General features: G+C 43.4%; 1 protein-coding gene across 3 annotated transcripts in view; it reads left to right on the forward strand.

Annotated features, from left to right (window-relative positions):
- Positions 1-484: 484 nt before the first annotated feature.
- The window catches only part of ZMIZ2 (zinc finger MIZ-type containing 2), a 99,231-nt gene continuing 83,230 nt past the window's right edge, over positions 485-16,485 (forward strand). The window contains exon 1 of one of the 3 annotated variants that reach the window (XM_087875644.1): positions 485-785. The gene's annotated coding sequence lies outside the window, so the exon portion shown is untranslated. Of the gene's footprint in view, positions 1,381-16,485 lie in introns of all 3 variants that reach the window. The other 2 variants (XM_034436919.3, XM_060693524.2) reach the window with 2 other exon arrangements.

Genomic DNA, 16,485 nt, shown 5'->3' on the forward strand with positions numbered 1-16,485 from the left:
TTACCAGACTTGACAACATCTTCAGTGTTACTTCGGATGAAGTATTTTGTCACATTTTGTCCCACACACATACTGCAATTCTTTTCTAGGCCCCTTTTTGCACGAATCAGTTTAAGGCTGGGAACTGTGGGCTACCTTCATCCTCAACATCAGGGGTGTCCAACCATGGTAACTTTAAGACCTGTGGAGTTGAACTCCAGAATTCCGGCTGGGGAATTTTGGGAGCTGAAGTCTTAAAGTTGCCAAGGCTGGACCCCCTGCTCTACATTAATGGGCAGTTTATGGGAGACTGGTACGGTGGACGCCTGGTTGGAGAAGCACGCCTGACCCGGGTCTTCACTCCCTCCTGGCGGTTCTCTCACAGTAACCCTGCAAAGTCGGCAGATCCGATCCAGTTCAGCGCGCGGCTCCTCCTGTCGGGGGCGCAACGCCCGTCCGCCTTTGCCGCATCCAGGGCTGCACCGAGCTTTGCCCCGCGAGCTTTATACCTCTCCGCTTCGGCCGCTTTATACCAAGCCAGCCAAGTTAGCCCCGTCCCTTCTCTTCCCGGCCCGCTTGCCTGCATGAGGCGCGAGAAAAACCCACGCCCGGCCCAAGCACAGCGACCGAGGTTCGCAACGCGCTCCCGGGCAACCCCAAGCGGCCGAAGGGCGGAAGCAGCGCGGCCGGAGCTTCCACGCCCAGCCTGCCTCTTTGCGGAGCGGGGGCTGCAGAGGAAGGCAGGGCGGCAGCCGGCCCTCCTTCGCCCTTTGTCTGCTCTTTCCCTCCGCGCCGCCCGAAGGGAGGTGAGTTCCCCCGGGGGCTCCCCCCCTCCCCCAGCATCTCACGTAGCCGCCGCCGCCGCCGTGCGCACGCACGCCACCTGCAATCAGATGCAATAGGTGCAGGGCGCCAAGGGAAGCGCTCTCTCTCACCCCCCCTTCCGTCCCTTTCCCTCCTCCTCCTCCTCGCGAGTCGGAGCGATAGGAGCTCCATTGCTCTAGTCTAAGCGTCGGGGGAGGGGGGAGAGCGAGGGCGATGAATATTGATGAGGCTGCCCCGGCTCTATTGTGCAATTGGAGCGGCGAGGTGAAGGCGCAGGCAGAATGGAGGTGGGGAGCTGCGCGGCGCTCGTAGGTCTGGCGCTTCAGCCGCAGCAATAGCCAGCCGCCGCCGCTTGCACGGGAGGCTTTGTTTCAGTCCGCCCGGGCCGTCGCCATCCACCTCGCCCTCCTCTCCCGTGCCTCGCAGCCAAGGCGGGCGGCCACCATGGTACCGGGACAGAAGCAGCTGTAAGGGAGAAGCCTCCCGAGGAAGAAGACGACAGAGAGCGAGAGCGAGAGCGGCTCGCCCCCCGAGCTTCCTCCTCGCTCCGCCACGCAGAGGCCCCCGCTCCGTGAGGTAATTGTCCAGGGCCATTTTAACGTGGCTGGCCGGACGGCCCCGGGGCTCTTCCGCTGAGGCGCTTGGAAAACGGGTGGTGGTGGTGGTCTGTGCTTGGTGCTCGAGGCTGGGGGGCGAGGTTGAGCGAATGGCCGGGTGGGTTCCCCCTCAGGGAGGGGGGAGGTGGTTTTTGAACCCGCGGCGGGAGGGGGGTGCTCCGGTTGGGCAGGAGGTTGGGCATCCTGATTGCATTTCTTCTCCTCCCCCCCCACGGCCGCCTTTCTTTGGTTTTGCCGCTTCGGGGTTCCCGGGTGGGCGCGTGGACCGGGAATGGAGCGCCGCACGGGTTTGGTGGCTACTGCCTCAACCCCTGGCTGAGTTGGGGGATTGTTTGTGCTGCTCCGGATCTTGTCCATCTTGTGTTGGTTTTGGGGCTTGGAAGCGAAGGTGTGTGCCCCGAAATAGGCGGCGGGGGGGGAGGAGAAAGTGAGTCTCCATGGTAACCGAAGCTGCCACCTTGGGGCTGTGTGGTCAGGAAGTTGCCCCTGTCTTTTAACGATGGGGCCGCCCCCAGCGGGGTTGGAATGTGGGTGGGGTGGTTGCAGAAGGCACCAGCTGATGGGCCAGGTGTGTGCCAGGGACAGACCCCTTGGTGGTTATCATTTTGATCTTCTGGGAATAGGGGTCATTTGGGGGGGGCATGAAGAGTGGTGTGGCTTGCATCTTCTCTTTTGGTCTAGAAAAGATGCTTTAGTGCTGGCCATAGTGTTTTGTTGGGCGAATTGCAATTGTTACAGAACTGCAGAAAGCAAGCCTAACCCGGGAGAAATACGCAGCACCTTCCTGGAAGGGATGAAAGTCAAGTATTACTGAGCAGCTCTATCAGGTTGCATTAGCTTTCAAGTTGTTGAAGGATTATGGCTTGTGAAGTCTTCTGCAAGGTTTCAGTCAAATCTGGTGTCTGAAAGCTAGAGTTTCGCAAACTGAAAACATGTCCACTCTGAAGTCCCTGCCGTTGTTTTGAGTCCTCCCCACAATCCCAGGTTCCAGGCTAAGAGAGCATGGCAGAGCCCAAGATAAATCCACGGGCTCCTTCTGTTCCATTATTTGCTCAATTTAATCTGTTCCAGCTACTTGAATGCTATCTTGAGATCCTACTGTGGGAGGGGGGGAGTTCTTGGTGTACTTTTGATTGCATCTTTCTTCTGTTTTGTATATCCGCTGTGGTCTTTTGCCTTTTTAGGTCTTGTTTTTGAACTTTTAAAATTTTTAAATGTTATTTTTTATTGGTCAGGATGGCTGAATGCTGCAAATGGAGAGAGCAGCTTCTTTCCGCAGCCCATTGCTAACTTGCTTTGTTATTACTGCTGCCCCCTCTGCTTCTAGAGATGCTGCCAGTCTTTTTGTCCTGGAGCTTTCCAGAGGGTTTGTGGGATAAGCATCCAATAAAACAAACAAACACACACACACACACACACACACACACACACACACACACACACACACACACAAAGGAAACCTCCCAGTTTATATAAGATGGAGAGGGAGAGCTCCTTATTCTTTAAATTCGTTTTACCAGCATTAGTAGCTCACCTTGCTGCCTGTGTTAAAGATCTGAGGTGACTAACCCTCAGGAAAAAAAATACTGAACTCAAATAAAATAAAAGGAGTACTGCTGGAATAGAAAAACTAAAAAGAGCATTGAAAATGCATAATATCCACTATTCTGTCCTGTAAACATTTAAGCTTCTCAGGTCATATATGTGGCCCATTTTAACTCAGTATTAACTGGGTTAGCATATCAGCCAAAGCCAAATTATTTTGTTTTGAGATAATCTGCATAAGTTCAGAAATTTTATTTTATTCACCAAGTCTTACGACTGAGTGTGGTGTGTGAAGTCATTAATTGAATCCTACCTAACAAATCATGAAGTAGAGCAGGAATAAGCCTCTCATAAGCCTTAAGTTGACTCTTCACAAGCCCTTTCACAATCATATTACAGGCCTGGCCACAAATTTATTTGTTTTTAATCTTTTTTTTTTTTTTTTGCTACTTTTCAGCAACAGAGATACAAATGGATATCTTAGGCCTCTGCTTAAAAAACCATCCATAGAAAACAAATCAGTTACAGGCTTCAAATTATCAGGGGTGCCCATCTCCACAATCTCATCAAGTCTCTGGACTTGTCTCTTTTTGCGACACCCCCCCCCCCCCAATTTCCCATCTTTGAATTAAGGTGTGAAGCAACTATCATTCGGATCTGTAGCCTTTTCTGTTCCTTTTGGAGATATCAGGAATTGAATCCAAAGTTTTGTACAACCCATATGCACTTCCACAGGGTAACAGCTCCTCCTATGAGCAGAACATGAAAGCAATGCAGAATTTTCTGTCTTCCCAGGTAGGATGGCCACAAAAACTCTGTTTCTTGTGTAACTCACCAATCTTGGCTCAGATAACAGTGGGACATAGGACATGGCTTATTGCCAGACTGATCTGACAATCTCAGTCTCTCTTTCTCTCTCTCTCTCTCTCTCTCTCTCTCTCTCTCTCTCTCTCTCTCTTTCCCTCTCCCTCCCTCTCCCTCTCCCACCCCTCCCTCCACTAAGAAAAGTACAAAGATGAAGTTACCCCTTTGGTGAACATTTGAATGAACAGGGACATTGCAAAGCTAAGAACACTCAGCAGGCTGGTTTGGTAGGTTGGGCAAAGCTTGTCCTGCCCTGTCTTTGGCTGTTTTCCTTGGGTGTATTGCTTTCTTTTAGCACGTTGTTCATTTCTCAAGCATAATGCAGACCTACCAGGCACTTCTGGATGAGTTGACTCACATGTCTGCTCCTAGAGAAGTAACCTGATGAACCCACTGTGCTTAAAACAACAAAGAAGATGGGTCCCCATATCATGCTCAAAGTGAGGGGGTTTACTTGGTTTGGCATAATGTCTTGTGTTACACAAACTCAGCCATTGCAGCATAGCATTGGATTATACAGGAAACTCTTAGTATAGTATCAGTCCATTCAGTTTGGACACCCAGAGAAAGCTAGTGGAGGTTCCCTTCTTGTGGTGTGTGGAACAGGCAAGAGGCCTTCAGAAATCCCCATAGTATAACTCCCCACCCCCCAACCCAAAGTATGGACAGTCCCAGTCTACCTTATGTTGAGGAAGCAAGTTTAATTTGGTATTATTATAGTAAGATTTTGGTCTTTAGCTTTGGGTCATTAAACAGAACTGATGGTTGTTATTCTTACTTTAATTGTACAATTTTAATAGTATATTGAACTAGACGTAGTCCCCGTCTTACAACCCCAATTGAGTGCAAAATTTTTGTTGCTAAGCAAGACAGCTGTTAAGTGAAGTTTGCCCAATTTTACCACCTTTCTAGCGGCAGTTGTTAAGTGAATCACTGCAATTAATAACATGGTTAAGTGAATCAGGCTTCCCCATTGACTTTGCTTATAAGGAGGTCGCAAAAGGTGATCACGTGACCCTAGGACATTGCAACCATCATAAATATGAGTCAGTTGCCAAGTGCCTGAATTTTGATCATGGCCATATGAATGCTGCAATGGTTTTAAGTGTGAAAAAGGGTCATGAGTTGCTTTTTTCAGTGCTGTTGTAACTTCAGACAATCAGTAAATGAACTGTTGTAAGTGGAGGATTACCTATATTTAGTCCCTGCAAATGGATAAGGTTTTTCTTTCTATTAGTCCCCCTAATTAGCTAGATATCCCAGATGTGGGTTGCAAAATTTTCTGAGATTCTTTGATGTCAATGCCATGTAGTGAGTATTTGGTTGTTAACAGCCCATATCTGGTGAGCCTAAGAGATGTGTGGATTTTGTATGACGCTTTTAACTTTCAAACCGTGTCATCTCTCCTCTACAAAGTTTGGCCATCAAAACTCATCCAGTCTGTCCATTTTGATTATTGTTGCTGCTACCAGTTTCATCTCATCATAGTATGAGTGACTTTTGTTGGAAAATATTGATAAGATAAATTCTTTTCAGTGGGATTTGAGCTTGGAAGTTTTCCTTACTTGCAAGTAAATCTTAGGCACTGTATGATGACCTGGTTCAGATGTTGCTCTGAAGTGTGAGTTGTCTTTTTGTTTTGTATGATGTGGTAGTCTAGCATAATCCCAGTTTATGGCTGACTGTCATATATAAAAGCATTTGGGCCTGAGTCTATAGCAAGGGTGTCAAACTCGTGTTTGACACCCCTGCTCTATAGTGTTTACAGAAGATTGCCTTATGGCGAAGGTTTAAGTTTTAGGGTCATTTTTTCTGGATAGAAAGTCATTAATATGACTCCTTTGTTTCCTGACAAACCTCAAGCCATAACCTAAAAGATCTTGAGATTGGAGAGAAAAGCATATCAAAATTAAAGTTATGATTTAGAAGGAACATAAAGTTTTGTGGAAGCATTGATGGTAGAACTGTTTCAGGATTGAAATCTGACATTTATTTGTCTTTTAATTAGAATTGGAAGCATCAGTGTCTTGGGTTCAGATGAATGAAACTTCTGTGGCAATGTCTTTCTATATCCTAACTTGACTTCTTCTCCTGTTTTGGCAACTAGAGCTGTTAAGTTGAACAAACAATTGCCAGTGATGTGACGATCAAGTAAGGAGTTGAACACATGAATTCCTGATCCCTCATCCATATTCTTTTGGAAGTGTAAAGGAAGGAAAACTATGCATCACATTATCTAGTCCATTATTAACAAAGCCGTACTGTCTAAAAATGAGATCAAGTAAAGCAGTAGAGGTAGTCCTCAATTTACAACAGTCCATTTAGTGACTGTTCAAAGTTACAATGGCACAGAAAAAAGTGACTTATGACCATTTTTCAGAGTTACAGTTTTTTTAGCGTCACCATGATCATCTGATCAAAATTCAGATGTTTGACAAGTGATTCATTGTTATGACCATTGCTGTGTGGCAAGGTCATGTGATCACCTTTTGCAACCTTTTGACAAGCAAAGTCAATGGGGAAGCCCGATTTACTTAACATATCAACTGTAGTGATTCATTTAACAACTATGGCAAGAAAGGTTGTAAAATGGGGCAAAACCAAAAGTTTTACAACAGAAATTTTTGGCTCAGTTGTGGTCATACCTATATTCAGACATCCAGAAAAAAAAGTTGTGAACCGTGCTAGATAAGTCACATAATTAAGCCATGATTTGGTGAACTATATTGCTGAATAGAGCATACATTGAGACTGGGTTGTGTTGTATCATTAATTGAAAATCAACCCATTATAGATCAATTTGATATACAAAACCAACCTTAGTCGTACATGGAGTGGGTCTGTTAAAATCAGTAAAAATTAAGACAATCATTTTATTGAATTTGTTGACTAAATCTGAATCCAATACTGTCCATGGATTTGTGGTGATATTGAATCAATTTTCCTAACTAGAATTCCTATGAATGTGTTGGATGACAAATCCCATAATTCCCAGTTGGCAAGATACTAGCTGTTGAAAATTGTACCGGTATTTTGTCAAATGTGTTTATAATGTGATCAATTAATGAACAGCCTCTAGAATTCTCCTCCTCAGTTTTAGAAATATAAATATTAAATTTAAAGAATCTTTAAAGAGCAAACCTTGCAAGGATAGAATAAATAAACATTATAATCTGGAATGTTTGCTGCCCTGCTTTAATGCTTTTTAACTTAAGATCCGAAACCCTATGCTTGATCATGATTTGATATAATTCAGACAGAAAAGGCATTATAAATGAGTAATTTGTTGCGTAGTTCGTTCTTGCTTTCATCAACCAGTGGGGGCAGCTGAATAGGTTGATAAGATGTTACATTTGAATCCAGGGCCTTATTTGTTGGCATCTGAACAAGCTATGATAACAATCCAAGAATAAATTCTGGAGTATATGAAGCAATTGGGTTTTGTGAGCTTCCTTGACTATTTTGCCTTTTTACTGACCTCATAGGTAAAAGTGTAGGAATTACCTTTAAAGAATCTTCTGCAACCTGATGCAAGTTTTTCATTATGGGTATCTAGTGATAAGGTGGTCTTTAAAAGTGTCTAATCATTTTCATAACACTTTCTATTATAATTCAGTAGATGACACTGTGAGAGGAAGCAAAATGCCTTTCTTGTTCTTAGTGTTCTTAGGTGGTGTTCCAATGCTCCTTAACTTGTAAGAAGATCCTAAGCATATTTATACAGTAATTTATTAACCACCATATTCAACAATACTTACTTTCTTGTAAGTGTGCTTTTATAGACACAGATAAGTTTTCTTAAAAGCCTTGCAAGACAAATGGGAATGTTGTGATCAAAAATAGCTGTTATTAAAGCTGGCATGTGGATTAATTTGTAAAGCATCGGAGACAATCTATTTGGTTAAAAGTCAGAGAAACTGTTTGTTGGAGGATTTGATCTTAGCCTTCTGAAACAAAAGTGTAGCCTCTCCAAGTTGTATAGGCTTAGTGCCAAGGTAAACTGTCAACAGCATTTAAACCATGCATCTGTTTATTGGACTATACAACTTTAGTTTACCATAGGGAGATGGTACTTGGAAATCATCCTCTCAGGGGCTGGGCCTCTCCCTCTCTCCCTTCCTCCCTCCCTCTCTCTCTCTCTCCCTCTCTCTCTCTCTCTGTGTCTGTGTGTGTGTGTGAAGAAGGGAAAGTAGAAAGCTGTCAAGTGCTGGATTGCTCATCTGACCATGTATGGTTTGTTGATCATGTGGTACAGCAGTTGCAGAATGATCTGCTGTTTTTCTTCATAGGAGTTCTTTGGAATAATTAGTTTGTGTCTAGCAGGACTGAGTCAGAAGTCAGAGATGCAGGATTCTCAGAAGACTTGGAGAATGACCTGGCTTAATTTCCAAGTCTCTTCTTAACAGCAGCTCTTATGAAATTGAGCAAGTAAGTAAACAAGCATGCTTAGCAGATCAAGCTTCTGTTAAGGACATAAAAGGAAGGCCAATAAACAACAAGGCAGCTGAGCAGAATGTTTCCTTATCTTAATTATGGAGGCCGCCTGGGCCTGATCTGGCAGTCAGCTTTTCTTCTGCCTGTAGGAGAGTTTCAAACCACCTTTCAAACACAGCTGTCTCAGAGAAGAAACTTAGAATTTTGACAACCAACTTTAAATAGCTTTTTTATTCTTGGTGATTTTTGTTCACCAAAAATCACTTTGGCAAAGTGGAGGTTTATGATTTTAAATACATAGTGAAATTTGCCTGTTAACCGAGACCAATTTCACTATATATTTCTGCTCAGTCCTTTTTGCTCCCCTAGAAAATTCTAATCTTTCTCTTTTACTAGCCCTGATGGCTGAAACTACTTCTCAGAATGCCTGTTTCAGGCCAGCTGGCTTATGCTTTTGAACCTCATTCTCTTCCACATTCTCTAGGGCTACCTGCAGTCATTGCAAATCTTGATGCTCTTCAGATGGCTTTCCAAGGCCTGTTCCTGGATTGTTATGGGAACTGAAATTTGTTTTTGTTGAACATAGGACTGTAAGCTGCCCACACAAAGACTGCAAATTTTATACTTTATGACAGGGATGTCAAACTGGCGGCCCATGGGCCAGGTGCGTCACACGCAGGCCATGACGAGCCCGGCTCCGCAAAGGTAAAAAAATATTGCGATATGTCGCGATAAATCAGTGACAAGATCGAGTTTGACACCGGTGCTGTATGATGATGATACTATTAGCAGTGAAATATTTTCAATGCTTCCAACATAACATTATTGGAAAACAACCTTTTTTTCTTGGAGTACATCTACCATTTCCTACAAAGTTTTCTCAGGGCATCTTCCTTCTTTCTTCTTTTTGCATAAAACACTTCATTAAAGAATGATAGGCTGAAAGAAGTGAAGAAAACTTTCAAAAGAGACAATCAAGGAGCCCAAAAGAGAAAAAGACTCCAGCACTTCTCCACCAGTAATCTGCACTCAGATCAGCATACTCCAAGGTCAACTTCAGATCAACAATCAACTAAACAATACCCCAATCAAGAAGAGCTATTAGAAAACAGCCCAACCAAAGAATCCTTAAGATCACCCCCCCCCCACACACACACACAGACAGGCAAGACACTAGAATATAAACTGACAGCAGAAGCACTCTTTACTAGCACTGATGATGTTACCTACTGTAGTTAGGGTAATGAAACATCTGCAAGAAAACAAGCCAGCTCAGAGAGCACCAAGAACCTGTCACATTTTTAAAAACTTGCCTATTTTAGAAGTACAGTTGGATGGATGGTATTCATTCCAAAACTATGCTAATGTAGAAATGTTGACAATTGTATCTTGATGTCACTGGACAAAGCATGTGCTCTAATATTTGCAAGAACAGGGGCTGCAACACTTGCATCATGATGAACATGTCATCATTTACCATGGACCAAATTGCCAATGGGGATGAGAATATGAGCAAGGTGGAAGGAAGGATGGGTTGGGGAAAGTAGATTCTGCATTCCATCACGTTTCTCTATGGCTTGGGTCACATATGCACTAAAATATAATGTGGCTTGTTTTATGTTGACTTAGCAATTGTAGATCTCTATTGCTCAACATTGTTGCAAGGTACCCTATGTGAGCATGAATGTATGAAATTTGGGAGGCTTCATGGTGGTGCATTGGATCACATTTTCCCACTGGAATCATCCTGGCCAGTTTGATTTACCCAGAAAAAAACTATAGCAGGGGCCCCTTTATGTAGATGAGGGGTCTGAAGCTCAATGGCGCTGCTTTTCAGTGATACCCCTGTTACTATGGTCTGGCCTAGAGAATATCGTGTTGATTCCCATCCTGATTGCCTTTTGGAAACTACTTCAAATGGAGTGACTTTTGGTCTTGACCCCATCTAGCTTTGGTTATAGTTTGGCTAATGTAACATTACAGGTAGTCCTTGACATATGACTATATTGGAACCTGTAGATAAATTCTGGTTTTCAACACAACCATCCTAAAATTCAGTTGTAAATCCCCTTTTTCCAATTGGTTGTAACTTCAGTCACTAAGCCACCAGTCTTAAGTTGAGGACTACATGTATTCTATGTTTTTCATTGGTATGTGTATTCTTTTATGATTTAGTATTTCTTACACATCTTTTGTTGGTAGAAAAAAAAACAGGTAAGAGGCAAGAAACCTTATCTCTTGTCTATGCACCACCAAAAATCCTTGGGAATTTGGTGGTAGTCTACCACTTCTGTTGCTACTAGTAATGGCTAAGCAAATCATGAGCAAAAGCCCATGCTTTTCTCTTGACAAACTTTCCAATCCGTGCAGAGCTGATAGCTGTTGAATGCTTTTTGACATCTTTATTTAATATTCAGTTCTTCTGAAGTTAATTTCATAATGAACATGCACACTTTTAACTATTCATAGCCATCTATTTATATGGCTGTCATTCATGCTGTGTTTGCCCATTCATCAGGCAAAAATAAGGTCCATACTGTCAGTGTGAACATTTGAAAAGAAACAATGCAATGCTGGAAAGTGTTGTGCCCAGCTACACCTTATGGAGATGATCAGCTATTCATTCCAGTCCAGGCATATCCAGTTGCTCATTTTAGTTTGACTTATTTCATATGATTGTTGTGAGGAGGATAACATTAGTAGTACATGGGAATAAAACTAAACTTATAATCTTGACCCAAGAGAAAAGACAGGACAAATACTTCGTGATGAATATAGGTTATGCTGCTGCTGTCTCTTTTCCAAACTGTGTGTTGGCCCTGTAGCTTCTTTCATTAATGTATGGAATTACTAGTCAACACTAATCAAGTTGCTGCTAAAGGCAGAGCTGTAGGGATCGATCGCACAGTTAGCAATCTCATCTGCCAAAGTTGGGGTATATTTAAAAGGATAATTCCCTTCTACTGTCAAAGAGGACCAGTTTGGAATAGTGGTTAAGGCACCAGGCTAGAAACCAGGAGACCATGAGTCCTAGTCCTGCCTTAGGCATAAAGCCAGTTGGGTGACCTTGGGCCAGTCACACACACTCAAACCCAGGAAGAAGAAGGCAAAAACCAGTTTTGAAATCTTGCCAAGAAAATTGCAGGGACTTGTCCAGGCAGTCGCCAAGAGTCAGCGCTGACTTGAAGGCACAAACACACACTCTCCTTTGTAGATGTGGTCTTATTTTCCATGATGTTAGACACTAGAATATGTTTTTATTGCAGATTAATTAACATGGGGGAAAAAGGAGTATAAGTATGGTGGAGCACAGCTTTCTCCAACCTTCTGATCTTTTGCAGCTCCTAAGAATTTCCTTTTTACAAGGATATGGTCAATAAAAGGTAGTCTTTGTACTTTGTTCAAACAAGCTTTCCTTTGCTTCCCTTCCAAGTACTCTAAATTTTATATTTCTCTGTGTCTGTTACGTTGTTTGGCACATCACAAGTCTGTGGGGCCATCTATAGAAAAGTAATATGCCTTATACCTCTTTCGACTTCTCAAAAATCAGAAATTGTCATTTTGGTACTTGGTAGCATAACTTTGGTCCTATTTGTGCAGGGAACATGAATGTATCTAGAAGATGCACTTTGAATTGGCACTTCCATAAGTATGCCCAAGTTTGCATACAATGAGGCAGATTTCTTGAGAATTCTAATGTATTGTTTATACACTTGACTGTTTACTTCCTTAAGCTAGTAGGAACCTCATAAATTTGGGGTCCTTCGGGAGGGATCTGAGGGCTATACTTCTGCTTAGATGGAGAGAATCACAGGCTACATCTGAAGCATCTGTAAGAAATTGCATATTCATAGTAATTAGAAACGTGTTGTTTTTTATGAAGAATTAAACATGTCCGCTTCCCCTTTTCTTTGGAGGCTGGCACTGCTACTGCTGCTTGGGGTTTTCTGTAGCATCTCTTCCAATGTCAACTTTTGACATTGATTTCAATGATTTCAATGATTTTCTCTGCTCCACCCATCCAGATATGTGCTTGTTTGGTGAAGATCTGTTTGTATTCAGGACTTAGTGGAGAAAGGTTCCTGGTTTGCAGTGAGCTAGCAGAGATACTTTGCTAGGTAACACAGTAAATAACAAGCATGTTTTGCTGCCAAGTAACATAGCACTGGAGAGGGATAAAAGCAAAGAGTTTCTAGAGAAAACCTGCAACTTACTGTTGATTGTCATCTCACGGGCACCTCTATGAATTATGGGTGGGTATTGTTACAAGTATGTACCTTCCATTACACCCTTCAAAAGCTCCCTCCCATAACATTACATAAGTGAGTGAATGACTCTGTAGTTCATTTAGTTAACTTGTGATCTTGTTTTGGGACAAATGCCATTGACATTTGTACCAGCTGCAGAAGATAGTTGCCACCATGACACCACATCAGCTATTCACTGGGGAATTCTGGGAGTTGAAGTCCACACAGTTGGACTTAAAAGTTGCCAAGGTTGAGAAACATTGTACTATGGTTTTAGTAGAAAAGGGAGGATATGTTTTTTTATGCACTTGGCAACCAAATCAAAATGCAATCAGCCGAAGACCTGTGCTGTTATAGGGCAAGATTATTGCCCCAGTAGTGGTTTCACTTGTCGTGCCAAACCAAAATAAACAAACCACATTTTGGCATGTATTTTGGTTTATGACTAAAGAGGAATGTTTGATGGGCAATAACAAAGATATATTTCATTTATTTATCTATCAAATTTGAAAACTCTTATCTCTCACACACAGCAACTTTGTGCAACTCTTTAGAGTTCTTTTGTTAATTTGGGGGCTAAATGGGATTCATCTTAATAATGAATGCAAATACAGAATGCTACCCTTTGCCCTACCTGGGCTTCAAAAGTAATCAGATCTGGCCTAGTTAGTTTTTATATGAGTGTAGGGAATAAAAGAGGTGACCTTGACAGAAATATGCAAGAACCATTCCCTAGGCAAAAGAAATGGAGCAATATTTGGAAGCTGTTCAGCAGACACTGATTCACTCAGGGAGAAGGTACAGCAGCACAGACTTGCAAGATTCCGTGTGATTGTTTTCTTTTCAGTTGTGTCTGATTCCTGGAGACTGCATGGAAAAGTCACTGGAGTGGCAAGATTTCAGAAGTAGTTTGCCATTGCCTCCTTCCCAGGAATGAGAGAGCAACTAGCCTAAACTCACCCAACTAACTTCTGTTCCTAAGGCAGAACTTGCACTCATGATCTTTTAGTTCCTAATCTGATGCCTTATCCGGATCCCTATACCAAACTGGCTCTTGTTGTTAATATAGCCAATCTAAAATGTAGTTCTGGTCTGTTCTGACAGTGGCAGACTGGAATACTGCATAATGTTGGAAGCTAAAGTAGGAAGTTGAGAAAACATCCTGATGGTCAGATAGTTCTACAGGTTGTCCTACAACTACAATTGAGTTCAAAATTTCCATTGCTAAGCAAGGCAATTGTTAAATGAGTTTTGCCCCATTTTGTGACTTTTTTAGGAGCACTGTGACTCTTGTGGTTACGACGGTGGCTTGACTAGCAGCAAACCCATGTTTGAGACCTAAGTGCTGCCATGGGGTGATGTGAGCTCCTGTCCTTCACTTCAGCTCCTGCTGCTCGGATATGAGCAGGCGGGGTTCTGTCCAGACCATTCTACAATTGACCATGCCCTGATCCTTCATCATCTTGCCGTAAAATATTCCACCCCCAGGAAGGGTCGTCTCTGCGTTGCCTTTATAGACCTAAAGGCTGCCTTCGACAGCATCCCTAGAGCTAAGCTGTGGGCCAAACTTTCCGCCTGGGGCATTGACAAAAGATTACTTTGGCTTATCTCCCAACTGCACGACAGAACAGAAGCAAAAGTGCGCCTTACCCCACAGGGGGATCTCTCTAACGCTATCCCCGTTAACAAGGGGGTTAGGCAGGGATGTATTCTGGCACCCTTTCTCTTCAACTTATATATCAGTGACTGGAGAAAGGCATTTTCGGATCACATGGTCTACATCCATGCCCCTAGATTAGCTGATTATAGATGTCCGCTCCTGCTCTACGCTGACGATGCCGCAATACTTTCATTTTCCCGGGTGGGCCTACTTAGAGCCTTAAAAATCCTTTCTGCCTATTGCTCTGCTAATCAACTGCATATAAACCACTCAAAGTCTAAAATCATGATTTTTGCAAGAAGCAGGAAAATCTATCAATGGAACCTTGATGGCATCCCAGTGGAACAGGTCCACAGATTCCAATATCTAGTTATCCTCTTTCAATCCAATACCAAGTGGCCTGCACAGGTGAAGTCCCTCTGTAATAAGGCTAAGATCTCCACCCATGCCCTCCTGCACTTTTTTCATACTGAGGGAGCTCATCACATCCCCTCAGCATTAAAAGTCTACAGGGCAAAGGTGATAGCTGTTATCACCTATGGCGCCTCCCTCTGGGTCCAATCCAACATTTCTTCTCTTGAGTCTGTTCACAGCCAGTTCCTACGCCGTCTGATGGGAGTCCCCCCCTGCGTAAGTAACGCCGCAATTCGTTTGGAACTGGGCATATCCTCACTTGCAACAATCTTGTGGAAACATGCAATTGGCTATTGGTTGTCCCTGTGGACCAGATCCCAGGCTACTACCTAGGCCAATGCCTATGGCGGGACCCTTTTCATAGTCCCTGGACCCGTAATATCCATACAAAACTTTTGAAGATCGGAATTTCCCCCATTGAAGCTTTTATTCTAGGCCCTGATGCTGCCAAATCGTTGATCTTTCAACGGCTGGACGACATTGATAGACAACTAAATCTGGCACACGGATCGGGAACAAGCTCACCGTTTTCCCTTGGTATTGTTCCCTCATCTCACCCTCCGCCTTACCTCTCCACGTTACACTCTATCAAACACAGGCTCGCATTTATGAAGGCACAATTTAATGTGATCCCCTCGAATGTCCTCGACAGTAGGCTTTCGGGGGGGGCGGTAAAATCCATCCATTGTACATGTGACGGCCGATCCCCGGAATCCCTGTTCCATATTACATTCGTATGTCCCCACTACCGGGATATAAGATCAAGACTCATTTCTCCTATTTCCCAGAGATTCCCTGGTTCACCTGATATGTTCAGCCTTTATTTCCTACTCCAGGACGCAGACCCCAATATAACTCTAAAGGTGGCAAAAAAATTTGCTACAGTCGTGGCTGGAAAAAAACAGGAAAAGAGACAGGTAAGCCCAACGGCAGAGGATCACCAGCATTGACAGTACAGATTGTATTTGAGGCAGTAGATGGTGTACTGTCCCATGATCTATCCATATTTGTAAAATATGCTCCCTTTCTTTGTCTATTTTAATTTGGTCTCTGACCGCAATAAAGCTTACTTACACTTCAGCTCCTGCCGGAGACATGACAGGAGCCCCCAACTAGGCGTCCCCCGGACAACAGTGATGTGACTGGCTAATCCTTTCAACCCAAAAGCACCTCAGAGCTTCTGACATGGATGCGATGCAAGGACCATTTTTGCCACAGTTGTTAAACAAATCACTGCAGTTGTTAAGTGAATCATGTGGTCAGTAAGTGAATCTGGCTTCCCCCATTGACTTTGCTTGCTGGAAGCCAACTGGAAAGGTTACAAATGGTGATTAGAGTGCAATTGTTGTAAATGCATGCCCAGTTGCCAAGCACCTGAAATATAATCACGTGACTATAGGTGTCAAAGTGTGAAAAACAGTCATGTCACTTTTTTCAATGCTCTTGTAACTTCCAACAATCACTTAAATGAAAGATTCTAAGTTGAGGACTACCCATATATACTATCCGCAAAGGAATCTCCTGTATCAGTGCTTGAAAGCAAGCAAATATTTCTGCCTTTTACTTCCATTCAGCTTGGGGCCAAAAAACCCCAAGCCTTTAATGGAGGAGGACTTGGCCTTTGAAGGCTGCAGGAATGCTTCCCATTGCAGAAGACAAAAAGCCTGAGGGTAAGGAGGGAGTAACTAGATAGAATTGTGGGGGGCTGTGGGGAGAGGGGGAGAGAATGGCCCTTGCTTAAACCTGGTATTTCCTGCCTAGGGGAAAGGGACAAGACTTTGCTACCCGTCTGTCTGGCATGGATCAAAGGCAAAAAGAGGAAAGAAGGTGGTAAGCAAAGTAAGAGAGGTCCTACTCGAACAGGCAAACAGTTAGTTCATCTAGTCTTGCTTTCTGTGTT

Source organism: Pantherophis guttatus, chromosome 9 (genome assembly GCF_059756535.1).
Source record: "Pantherophis guttatus breed Tessera chromosome 9, ASM5975653v1, whole genome shotgun sequence".
Lineage (NCBI taxonomy): Eukaryota > Metazoa > Chordata > Lepidosauria > Squamata > Colubridae > Pantherophis > Pantherophis guttatus.